The 13,957-nt window shown below is 31.7% G+C and overlaps 1 long non-coding RNA gene across 5 annotated transcripts; it reads left to right on the top strand.

The window, feature by feature from the left end:
• The first annotated feature begins 10,850 nt into the window (after nt 1-10,850).
• Nucleotides 10,851-12,651, top strand: LOC149202230 (uncharacterized). Of its 5 annotated transcripts, none has more exons than XR_016253888.1 (4): nt 10,851-11,350; nt 11,418-11,536; nt 12,044-12,143; nt 12,491-12,626. It is a non-coding gene; the product is annotated as an uncharacterized LOC149202230 (long non-coding RNA). The 5 variants fall into 5 exon arrangements; XR_016253889.1 differs by having other exon boundaries at nt 10,852-11,350; nt 12,097-12,143; nt 12,491-12,651; XR_016253891.1 differs by having other exon boundaries at nt 10,852-11,333; nt 11,495-11,536.
• Nucleotides 12,652-13,957: the final 1,306 nt, after the last annotated feature.

The following is a 13,957-nucleotide window of genomic DNA, read 5'->3' as shown; positions in this document are numbered from 1 at the left end:
TACCATGGGTGGACAAATACTATGGGTGGATTTCGTTTTTCATTCGGATCAATGAGATAGTGCGTATTTGAGAAAAAAGTTTGATATAAACCATCACATTTGATTGCAATCCATTTCCTCCAATTGATCCAAATGAATCTGATGAAGAATAAGAGACTCCATATCTACCTACATATTCTAGGGAAAATGAGTGGGAGATCATTTGTGGATTGTATAAGAATAAATTAATAAATTTAAGTGAGTTTGAGATGATTGGACATAGAGATCATGATTATATGCATAATTAGAACACAATTTTTGTGGATGAAGACACTTCCAATTGTATTATTCATGTCATATATCAGAAGCGAAATTTGAATTCCATTCATACTAACCAACATGAAAAGTATTATTCCTTTTAAAGTTTGGGGTTCAGCAAAGAAGAGCGTTTGATAGTATCATTGACCATTATAGATCAAAGGTTGATCCACTGCATATGATAATCCAAGGATTTGTAGGTACAATAAATTCTTATTTGATTGGATCTATTGAATATACCCTTGAAGCTTTTGTTACCTTTTAGCTCATATAGGGGTTGCAACTTCCAACATATCTGCAACAACAATTTATGTTGCACTTCAAATACCAATGTAAGAAATAACATGTCTACATGGATAAGGGTACGTTACAGGAAGAGCGATGAGGGATGTGAAATATATCTTGATATATGAAATGAGTTTCATTGTTAGAAATCTATTAACAAACATTGATTTGAGATTTCCCAAAAAAATGCCAACATTCCTTATGGTGGGAGAGTTATATTGGTTCGTAATTTTGGATAGTTGACACCTATTATGGATAAACTTATATATTCTTAAGAAGGTCTTGCAAAAGAATTTCGGAATTGATTCACAATAGTTGTGACACTTAATGTTTCGAAAAGATTGATAGATCAATGTGAAAAAACATTTTTGTCATTGTTAATGAATATTAAGGATGCAATGCCCACTATGGAAGATTGTAAGTTACTTATGGCTCGTAAAGATACATCCTTCGGTGCATCCACAAAGGAGCCCTTTGATAAGGAAATATATATTTGTTTGCAATAAAGAATGATGTACAAAATCACAATAAGCGTTGTTTAATAAACTTAAACTGTCTCATTGTAGCTAGAGTTGTGGTAAGAGAAAAAAACAATTACTCCATGTAAACAAATAAGGAATACATGGAACTTGAGTTACTTATTGCAGTTGGAGCTTGAATGATTCTCACATCAAACATATACTCTGATGCAGGACTTGTCAATGGTGCTCTTAGAGTTGTAGAAAATTATCTATAACCCTAGAATTTTACCTCCAAAACCACCAATAAATGTTTAGTAAGATTTGAGAATTATGTGGGAATTCCATGGGATGAATAATTTCCTCAAACAATTTATGTTACACCTATTGAGTAAAGTAATAAAAAACTATTTCCTTTCAAACTTGCTTGGGGCTTAACAATCCATAAATTAGAAGAATTAACATTAGATAAAGTTAATATCAATATTAGCATGCAAGAGAGGTAGTGTGACATCTACTGCAATATCTTGAATTAAAGGTTTGGATGGTATATGATTTCAACCTCCCTTTTCATATGATTAATATGAAAGTATGGAAAAAGTAGCAATTATGACTATAAGAAAAGCAGAAGAAGAGAGATTGAGATTGATCACAATGTAAACTATTTGTAATTGACTACATTCATATTATTTACATTTTCCATCATTCAACATTTCTACATTGTAACTTTGCATTCAAAATATTTATTTCATCATTTTTCATTATTCAACTTGTTAAACTCTCTATGTTCTCAACAAACTCAAGTAATTAAGCAAATTTCAGATTAAAATTAAAATGATTAAATATTCAATAAACTTTGTGTGACAACACATGAATGAAACCAACCTAGATCCACCTTAACTATGTATCTATCAAGCACCAACAGGGATCAAATCTCTCTAGGTGCAAAATTTTCCTCATGTTTTGCACTCCAAAAGAGGTTTGCACCTTGAGAGATTTGATCCCTCTTGACGCTTAATATATCCAAAGTTATGATGGATCTATGATAGTTTTTTATTAGTTAAGAATCTATTTTCCTTAAATGTGATAAAACATGTTAACGACCACCCAATAGCCTGTAGAAATTTTGAATAATATGACACATATTCACAGAGATTATCCTGATCATACAATTATAAGCGGAACATGTATAATACATAATCTCCTCTACGTTGATCATCAATTTACAGAAGCAGAAACATTCACAGGCACACATAGAAGCATCAATCAAACTCATAAACACAATATTTTCCCGGGGAAAGCATCTCACTAAAAACCCCAACTATCTGTATATTATATTGATTGAATCATGTAACATTACAAAGTACAATGCTTATCACAAGCAATACAGTACCAGCTCCACCTGTTACACACAATACAGCTCAGATTTGATCTCCAAATCTCCCCCGCTGCTTGTCTGCCTCCACAGCTCAATACCTGCTCAAGAACTGATGAGAATGGCTTCCCAAACTCGTATTTCACCTCAAAATAATCACTCACACTTTGTTGGACGTGAGCAAAGGCTACAATACTGGGCAAATACGTGGGCAAACTCATTGGCATACTCAATCCCTTGATTGTGCAAGATCTGGTGCACAACTATAATCACAACTGATAGCAATCTGATTCTCTACCACCTGTCCCTGTTGAATTGAACATGCACTGACATGCAACTGAGTTAACTGATGTATTCTATAGTTGCATTATGAGTTAATAACTTTTGAATTAATTAATAACTAATTCACCCAACTCATCTCTAGTCCATTGATCAGTTAGATTAAATACAACCAGTTTAACAAAGCTAAACTGAACACAACTCCATCAACTGCACCTCCAGTCCACTAAACTCAACTCACTTGAGTTCTAACTGAAGTCCTGCATGCAAATATTAGTCATCCCATAGGTAACCACGTATTTCCCTCTGGGATCTGCATGTACCACATCCGTAGCTCATCCTGAAGTGCTCCAAGAGAATAAGATCAAGTTTATAGTCCAAATATTATTATGAGACAATAATATTTGACTTTTCTATTTTTGATAGCCAGTCTAAAAATAGACTTTGATCACTCACACTGTGATCACTCACACTTTCATCAAAAATAGAAGTCCATCTATTTTTCCCAACTTGACCAATCATCCATAAACCGCAACTTGCAATCCATAGACATGATCCATATGTCTAAAAATAGACATAGTCTAAAAATAGACTTGCGCCAAAAAATAGCCTGCAAGCCCACTCAGTGAAGGCGACTCTTTTCACTAAGATCCATCATCTTGTTGCACTCTCAACAAGCATTTCTTGTTGCACACTTTTCAACATAACCTTTACAATAAGTAAAAGTCTTTCCCTTTATAAACCAATGTGAATTATTTTAAATTATATGTTCTATTTGAATAACACTTATGTGTGACTCTATGGATCATGGTTGTCCACATTCCCAATTAATAATTTGATTATTATAGACTTCTATTTAAAAAATAAAAATAAAAACAAATATATAGTAATAACTATATTATATAGAATCAAATGATAATAAAATTTACAACTATTTAATATCTCTCTATGCTTAATATATTAAGGTTTAAGATAAATTTATGTGTGTTTAATTTTGTTAAATGTTGTAAAAAAATAATAATCGTATAAATATTATTGTTAATTAATTTAACATATTATTAACTAAAATTAATGAATATATAATTTTATATATTTGAAACAAATATTTAATTCCTTAGAATTCAGTCCTTATCATTAAAGATTCTTTAACATAAGTTTAAAAAAATGAAAAAAAAAAAAAAAACTTAAGAGAATATTTAATTTAATTTAAATTATTAATTATAAATTTATCTTTAATATTTAATATATGTTTTAAAAAAAAACTTAAGAGAATATTTAATATATGTTTAAAATATAGAAAAAAAAAACATGAAAATATTTATTAAGCAAAGTCTAGTGTATATTTTTGTTTTATTTTATTTATTTTTCTATTTAAACCTAACAAAGGCATCGTTGTTTTGAAAGCCGATAAATGAGGGGCTACTGTCATTCTTAACCAGGAAGACTACCGCAAGAAGATGTTAGATCATTTTCATAATAGTGGTAGTTATAAAAAACTTCCCAAAAACCTACTTAAGAATATTTCTAGGACTGTGCCTCTTGCCATCAAGTCTAGTAACTCAGTGAGTTCCCTCTGCCATAAACTCATTGAGAGCAATCCCATTACTCCTAGGATCTATGGGCTCCCTAAGATTCACAAGGAAGGGGCTCCCCTTAGACCCATTGTCAACACCATTGGTGGTCCTACCTACCTTCTAGCTAAGTTCCTTGCCTTAAAGCTTAAACCCTTAGTTGGTCGTACAGAGTCCTTCGTCAAAGACTCTACTTCCTTTGTTGATGAGCTCAAGGACTTTAAGCTTGACCCTGGGGACATTCTTGTTAGTTTTGATGTAGTCTCCCTCTACACTTGCATCCCTATAAATGAGGCCTTGGAAGTAATCAACCGCCTAATGGATCTCGATACTGCTCGGTTAGTTGAGATCTGTCTCACTTCCACCTTTTTCAGTTTTGAGGGCGAGTTCTTTGAGAAAACTTGTGGTGTTGCCATGGGCTCACCCCTATCCCCTGTTGTTGCTAATCTTTTTATGGAAGATTTTGAATCCAAGGCTCTGGCCTCGGCTCGCCTCCTACCTAAGCTTTGGAAAAGATTCGTAGATGACACTAATGTCATCTGGCCGCATGGCCAAGAGGAGTTAGATCTCTTCTTCCATCATCTTAACAGTCAGTCTGCCGCCATTAAGTTCACCATGGAACAGGAAGTTGATGGTTGCCTCTCTTTCCTTGATATTCTTATTTCTAAGAATAATGATGGTTCCCTCTCCCACCAAGTGTTTCGGAAGAAAACACATACTGAGCAATATCTCCATGCCAGTTCCCATCATTTCCCAGCTCAAAAGTTGGGCATTCTCAACACTCTCGCTACTCGTGCCCTAAGGATCTCTGATGAAAAGAGCTTCGAGAAAGAGAAATCCCATCTTCTCAAGGTCTTTGTTGAGAACGGTTATAGCAAATACCTGGGTCAGAAGGCTTTCCTCAAAGCTTCCAAAAATTCGATGGTTAAAAAAGAACCTAAAGAACGTGTCCCAGGGGTCCATCTACCTTTTTTTCAAGGGACCACTGATAGGATTGCGAGGATTCTGAGGAAACATAATGTCCCCTCGACCTTTAGACCCCTTAACACCATTCGTAAGTCCCTCCAATCGGTGAAGGATCCTATCGACCCTAAGGACATGAAAGGGGTCTATATTATTCCTTGTTCCTATGGGACCCCCTATATTGGTGAGACTGGACGCTCCATTAATCAAAAAATTAGTGAGCACGCAACTGATCTTAAGCATGGGAGAACTAAGTCTTCTGCACTAGCTGAGCATGCGGAGAAGACCAAACATTATGTTTGTATTGAGGAGACCAATGTCATTGCTAGAATTTCATAGTTCCACCACTGTAAATTTAGGGAAGCCATTGAGATTGAAAGGAGGCCAAGTAATCTCAATAGAGATGACGGGTGGAAGATCAACAGATGCTAGATCCCAGCCCTCACCTCTTAGTCGTTTCCTCCCCTCCCTCTTTTAGTAGCTTGTTCTAGATTTTTTCCCCTTGTTATCCTTTAACCTTCTTTCTTTAACCTTCTTCCTTGGTTTATTTTAATCCTTTTCTTTCCTTTAGGGTTAAATTATATGGTATAAGATATTTAAATAACTAGTTTATGTTCTAATAAATTTATGTTAATTAGTTACCCATCCCTTAATTTAATTCTATTATTATAAAACTATAATAAATTCCTTACAATTACTAATTCCCTAAAACTAGTAACTCTGGTTCCTAGTAGATTACTAAGAAATTGATACCCTATCCATTGATAGGAAGATACCATTAGCATTTTGAATTTTACTTTTAATACCAATAGTAATAATATTAATATAATAATAATTGTGATAGTAATGATCTATTATAAGATCATTTTAGTTAATATTAATAATATCCTTAAATTTATTTAAATTTAGTTTAATTAGTTACACATGTCATTAACAATGAGGTTAACACAATTAACTTCATTAGAATAATAGTATATTAATTGTTATTAGTTATTATTAAATCCTTTCAATTATTGTCCCTAGATATATTATTTCTAGCAATTTTCCCTAATTCTATTATTATCTTTTCACATAAATTACATATGATAAGTATTATAATAATATTTTAGTATAATAATATTATATAACTAAATATTTGAATGTCAAATCTAGACGTTTATCTAAATCTGACCTAATATAGCCGTTTTTGGGTCAAACCTAGCCGTTGGATTATCTACTCGCCCTATTTAATACATAGCCATGGTCTGGTCCTTCAACTTGTCCTAACGATGAACAACACTTGTTCGTTTGAAACGCGTTGACAAATATACTATCATGTGATTTAAGTCAAAGAATTCTCTTAATCTTGACATGGATCACAGAAGCCTCAATTTAACTATTTTTAACTTAGTTTATTTTATTTTCATTAATTATTTTATTTATCAACTGATCTTGTCTTGATTAGGGTTTTCACTAGCTTGTATAATTTTTTACTTCCCTCTTTTAGAGTTTGACTTTGATTTTTTTTTTTTTTTTTTAAATATTATTTTTCAAAAACTAGTTGTTTAATATAGTGGTTATTTATTAATATTTGTTTTTAATAAACTAATATCATAATTTAAATATTATTTTTCAAAAACTAGTAATATTTGGTTTTAATAAATTAATTTAAATATTATTTTTAAAAAACTAGTACTTATTAATTTTTTAATAAATTAATAAACTAATATCATTATTTAAATATTATTTTTCAAAAACTAGTCGTTATCTATTAATATTATTAATAAACTAATATCATTATTTAAATATTTTTTTCAAAAAACTAGCCTTTTAATATAGCGATTACTTGCTCATGGGGTTTTGGATTGACGGTGAATGGGTGCACTGTTAAGGCACTCCCTGTGATAGGTCATTGGTTCAAATCCCCCATGGGTGCTTACCTACCAAAAAAAAATATAGCCATTAATTAATAATATTTGTTTTTAATATATTATAGTTATTACTTGAAATTATGTCTCTACATTGCTCTCTATTTAAGCTCTCTATTTAAGCCTTTGTCATGGTCTGCCTCTCCATCTGGTCCTGATGATGAACCACACTTGTTAGTTCGAAAGGCGTTGGCCAAAAATTTCTCTTATGTGATTTCTACCGAAATTTTCTGCTTAATTCATTATGGATCACAAAAACTTGAATATAGAAAATAAGAATATTTAATTTAATTTAATTTATTAAGTATAAATTTATCTTCAATAAAAATTAAGAGAAATAAAACTCTTTGAAATATATGTATAGCATAATATGATAGGATTAAAATATCAAATTTTAATAAAATATCTAATTTAAAAGTTAATATATATTGAAAAAATTAAATTGGTAAAGTTAAATTTTAGTAAAATATTTAATTATTATTAGATATAAATTTATATAAATAAGAATTCATCTCATATTAAAATTATAAAATTTACTCCACTAAATTTTTTTAATTCTTTAAAAGAAATTAATCCATAACACAAAATTGAATAGTCACAATTTTGTTTTCTCAAAAACATGATTTTTAAAAATATTTAATCTTTAAAAAACATCTTATTATTTTAAATAAAATAATATTAAAATTTAACATATATATTAGTTTTAATTTCGACTTACAATAAGTATGTTACTAATGGAACATCATGGTTCAATTCTCATTCACCCCATTGTTAGGGGTTGCTAAGTGGACCGGAATCCATTATATAAATTTATATTAGATTTAATTAAATTTAAAAAAACATCTTATTATTTTAAATAAAATAATATTAAAATTTAATATATATATCAGTTTTAATTTCCACTTATTATAAGTATATGTTATTAATGGAACATCATGTATATGTTATTAATGGAACATCATGGGTCAATTCTCATTCACACTTTTGGGTTAGGAGTTGCTAATAAGTTGGGAGAATTCATGATTTTAGAAAAAAACACACCTACACAAATACACAGACACATATGCGTTCACACATATTGGCTCTTTATTAAATTTCGGATTATTCAACCATTTAACACATGTTTCAACAAACCAAATTTATTTCGAGTAAACAAACACAAATACACACACATGCGTTCACACATATTGACTCTTTATTAAATTTTGGATTATTCAACCATTTAACACATGTTTCAACAAACCAAATTTATTCAGAGTAATTTTAAGTACAATATTTTGCAAAAAGAAATCTGATTTAATTTCGTATCCAATTTGTCTAGAATTTAATGGGGATTCATTGAAATCACAAGTTTGTGAGGGTGCTGAATCCACATATACCATAAAAAACCAGTTTAAAAAACACAAATCAAGATTTGACCTCAAATTTGTTCACCCAATTCTCGCTAGAAAACTGACAGAAACTCCAAAAAATACCACTTAAAAACTACTCCATTTTATTCCAACAAACTTATCTTATATTAATTCTATCATTTTATTTATTTTTATAAATTTCCATATAAAACAATGTGAAAAACACAAATCAAGATTTGACCACAAAATTTTTCACCCAATTCTAACCAGAAAATTGACAAAAACTCCAAAAAATACACTTAAAAACTACTCCATTTTATTTCAACCAACTTATCTTATATTAATTCTACCATTTTATTTATTTTTATAATTTTACATATAAACCAAATTTATAAATAATTGTGAACACCACAAAATAATAATTTTGAATGGCAGAGTTTTCCGTTTGCACGTCACCAAACCAGGTATTTATATTGTCCATCTCTTCAATATAAAGGAAAGAGTGGGCAATTTATGTGAGTTCTATGATTTTTCTTTTTGGAAAATCTAAAGATTTTTTTCTGTAACTGAAAGGTTTCACTGCTCGGGAACCCAATATATGAAAATTATTCAAGGCTGGCTTGCAGCCAATTCGTTGATTGCTGGATACTGATGATGAGAACTTGTATTGAAGTTGTCCGGGTGGTTGCGAGTGTTCATTATTAACCTCTCTAACGTAGTTTACATAAATAAAGTTGTCATTTGATGACGCAATTATGATGTAAAAATGTTGTGATGGATGTTGATATATTTGAACTTTTTCCTAAAGGTTCCACTTCTCTGAAAATGTTCTAAAGCGTAATACTCATCAGCAAATTAATGACTATGGAATTTGTTAAATAATGTAACAATAATTTGAAGTTTTTAAATAATAAGATTAGTAAATAAATTCATGAAAATGAAATGTTATAATAAAATGATTAAAAATAATCTATATTTACGAAAAAAAACTTACATAAACACCTAAAAAATTGAGTAATAACAATTAGAATCAAAACATAACAAAGGTCTATATATATTAGAGCCCTTGAGGTTTTGCTCATAACGGTTGGGATCAAGCCCTTTAAACAAAAACTTAACAATAATCTGCCTATATTACCATAGACTTAACAATAATCTGCCTATGTTACCAGAGGTTACGTTTGTGTGAGAGATATCATGATCTTGTTTGCCTCACGGTGCTTCACGGATCTAAGCTGTAGTAGAAGCAAATCCACCATGAGGATTGAAGCTGAGTTTAATGGGTTTGGTGTTTTTTTTATATATTTATTGGTCAAACTTTCAAAAATTTGTGCTTGGAAGTGTATATTTGATTGTGTAAGTTAAGCATTTAATAATTTTTAATTTAAATTTAATTATTTATTAAAAATATAATTTAAATATAAAGAAATTATATTTTTTTGGGTTAAAAATAGTATCACCTAAACTAAAAAACTAAAACTTTTTAGTATATTCTAACCTAAAAAACTAAAATATAAAATAACTAATTTTTAAACTTATAAATAAATATTAAAAAATTTTAAGTAACAACAACTTATAATCTTACCAAAAATTATATCGTTTCTCGAAAAAAAAAATTTAACAACATTCCTACCCAGAAAAACCAAAATTCTTGAGGAAATTCCAACTCAGGAAAAAACCAAAACTACGCCTAAAGATTGAAAACTAGAACTTTTTAGTATATTCTAACCTTAAAAAACCAAAATATAAAATAACGAATTTTTAAACCTATATTAAAATTACAAGTTTAAACTATGTAATTTATACTATAAAAGTAAATTATAAATATTAAAAAAAATTATACTATAAAATAAATTTAAATATTAAAAAAAAATATAAAAAAAATTTAAGTAACACCAACTTATAACCTTGCCAAAAATTATATCATTTTTCGAAAAAAATAAAACTTAACAACATTCCTACCCAGAAAAACCAAAATTCTTGAGGACATTCCAACTCAGAAAAAACCAAAACTACGCCTAAAGATTGGTGACTTAAATAACTTTCCCTAAATCCCATTCGTTGACAAAGTTTGCAGTACAGAGATTAGCTAAGGTTGAGCTGGGCGGTGGATGTAGTGACCCACACATATGGTCGGTGACAAGCTGAATAGTGTGGTGGAGGATGCATGATCATCCAAGTGGAGGAGGTGGGCACGATGATTGATCTGGTGGCAGCAGGTGCAGTAGCAGAAGCTTCAAGTGAGGGCGTGGATAACTTTTCACAAAAAAGAAGAAAGCAGGATTCAATCCAATCCACCCTTTTCTTGCTTTTTCGGATTATTTTGTCCTTTTCTTTCACTCAACGCAAGTGACCACATCTCAAACATTTACCTTCAATCACCTCCATAGTTTTATTAGCTTCTTGGATAGGGATGTTTGCCTTCCCTTGTGTGCTTCCTAAAGCAAAAGTTACATGAGTGGTGATTCTTTACCCTTTTTTAATTAAATGAATAGTAGATTGCTATCAATTATTTTCATGGGGTTAAGTGGAGTGGGGTCTGAAACAAGCACATCTGCATACGAAATAGATACCTGAGGTAGGTCTACTGTTTCCTTTTGGGGGATTTGTATTGGTGATAGCTCTGACATGAGGGAATGAACAAACCAGAAAAGAAGGGGCTACCCAAAGTTTCAGCTACCAACCTATTTGCACAGTAAGATAAAGTGTTCATGAGGCCTAGAATTGGATGGAAGTCTCCCACTTGACATTTGAACACTCATTTAAGGATTAATTGGAGGCTGGCAAGTCTAGTTGCCAAAATCAGCTGATTAGTTCAAGGCTGTGCACAAAATTATCAAGTTCTGGTTAGTTCACTCCTCAGGTATCAATCTTTTTAATGATATTGCTTCGTTTTGATATATGTTTGACTGCATAATTTTGCTCCTCAGGTATCAATCTTTTTAATGATATTGCTTCGTTTTGATATATGTTTGACTGCATAATTTTGCTTTTGTCCTGGCCATAGGTGTCTCCTACAATACCAAGTTGCACAATACAAAATTTGTTGGTAAGCATGTTTTGGAAGTCTATGATCATGTAGAATTGCTTGATGAATTTTGACAGCCTTCTAGTAAAATGGAAATCCCTGGTTTTAGTTGAAGATAGACTGATTTATAAATCTACAGCTTGTAAATAGATGGGTAAAGTTGTTTCGAAGTTGGTTGGATTGGGCTATGGTTCAGCGGTAAATCGGTGAGAATTTATCTGAACTGGCCCAAGTTGCACCCTCTTTCAGCTACCGAGGAATCCCCTGAACATTAAGAATAAGCCCACTCCAGCAGAAAAATTGGGAGTTTCTGTCAAATACAAAATGCAGAGTTCAAGAAAACACAAGTATAGAAGCTAAATTTTTTATCATGGATGTTTTGAAACATTTTGTATATAATTAGCATGATAGATGAGTAAAGCTGTTAACAAAGTCATGAAAGGAATAAGTTGTTTTGATGCAATGTTATTGGAGATCTGTTATTTCATTATTGTCCTTCAAAGGCCTTCCTGGTATTTTGAATTGCAGAAGATATGAAAGGTAGCATATATAAGACATACGATGCATCGTACTGATTGTAGTTGTCATAGTGAGAAGCTAGGAATGTGGCACACCATTAAACATTGATGTGAGAATCAGAAATTCTCTTCAGGCCTCTGGTTGAAATTTCATGATTTTAAACTATTGGGTTTTATTTATGATCTCCCGAGAAGCTCGGAATGTGGCACACCATTAATCATTGATGCCAGAATCTGAAATTCTCTTCAGGCCTCTGGTAGAATTTTCCCGATTTTAAACTCTTGGGTTTTCTTGATGATCTCCCTAGATATTTGTTCTGTGGATATGAATTGGATTGTTCATGTTCATTTGAGCGTATGATTATATGACAGTTCTTGTACTTCTAAGAGCAAAGATAACCGTTTTTTCTAGGGACCTAATCCCATCATAAATGTGTGTGCTTATTCCCTTGTGCAGAATTTGGAGGCACAATATTTCTTGTTAAGGCATCCACATTGCACTACCATGAATCTCGCATGTCTTACCTGTCAAAACAAACAAAGTGATTCAGATCAGAGTTCGGATGAGGAACAACAACCATGGGGATCTTCAATGGGTTGTTGGTCTAATAAGAAACACCCACAACCTGCCCCTGCAGAAAATACATTCAAGACAAGAGTAGTTCCAGTGCCATCTTCTTTGGAGCGTAGCAGCAATACTCTTACTGGCAGCAGTCCAAGATTAACAAGGTGTCATGCTGTTCGCAGAGATATCTTCAGAGATTGGCATTTTGAGGACTTTCCAGAGGGAAACAGCAGGCTATGCTCAACTTAATTTAGATTTAGACCAAGACCAGTCTATACTCTATATCCATTTTAACTTAGGATATATCAAGTACCGAGAACAATTGATTATCTAGACTATTCATACTCTGAAAAAATGTTTTGATCAAGAGATATGTGATTCATTTCATATCTAGATGATTCTAGACTAGTATTATTATTACTACTTTGGCCAATGTGAATGCCAAATTTACCTCTCCTGGCCTGTGGGGACAATACTCAGTTATCACCCTTTATACAAAATCTAATACCGAATCTGGTAAATACCAGTCAGTTAATTTGTATATGTTTATGGTTCTATATACTACAGTCATATGTTAAGACTTGCAAAACACCAACATCTGCTTCTGGTATCAAATTATCTGCATAGCAACAGTTCAAACCACAGTCATATGTTAAGACTTGCAAGACACCAACATCTGCTTCTAGCACCAAATTTCCTGCATAGCAACGGTTCAAATCCAATGATCAATGTAGCTCTGCTTCAAGTATTAAATCTCTTCCATGTTAATAGTAACGGATCACATCTCAGATCACTGTAGCGTTGAGAAGTATTAAAACCCTCAGGATCGATATAATTCCAAATTGATTGCGAAATGAGGATCCCTCTCTATAGGTCTCTTGTTCTAATATTACAAAGATTTACAGAAATAACAGCCTCTGCTTTAAATATGAGATTTCTTGCATTCTAATTTACAAAACATCGTTATTACAAAGATTTACAGAAATATCAGTGGGATTTCTTGCATGCTAATTTACAAAACATTGTTTTTTCTTCCAAGGGAAATCGTGTAAGGTGAAAGGGATGCTTTCTCACATCTGTTGATGGTTACCCTAGTTAACTAGTCAACATAGACTAATGCACTCCACTGGCTTGAACAGGGTAGTAAACTAGTCAACATAGACTAATGCACTCGACAGGCTTGAACAGGATATCTGATGGCATCAAATTAACCTAATGACCAGTTGAGCTAGCCCATTCTGTTATGAATATAACATGTTACAAAAATATCCTTCATCATAAAATGGTTTAAATAGTGGATATTATTAACGAATAGGAGCAAGGTGCTGTTCAGGCCAGCATGACAATACGGGTTGTCAA

This window comes from Pinus tabuliformis, chromosome 2_1, assembly GCF_031772625.1.
Source record: "Pinus tabuliformis cultivar Carrire ecotype Pingquan chromosome 2_1, CPIR1, whole genome shotgun sequence".
Classification (NCBI taxonomy): domain Eukaryota; kingdom Viridiplantae; phylum Streptophyta; class Pinopsida; order Pinales; family Pinaceae; genus Pinus; species Pinus tabuliformis.
This window is presented reverse-complemented; position numbering and strand designations above follow the sequence as displayed.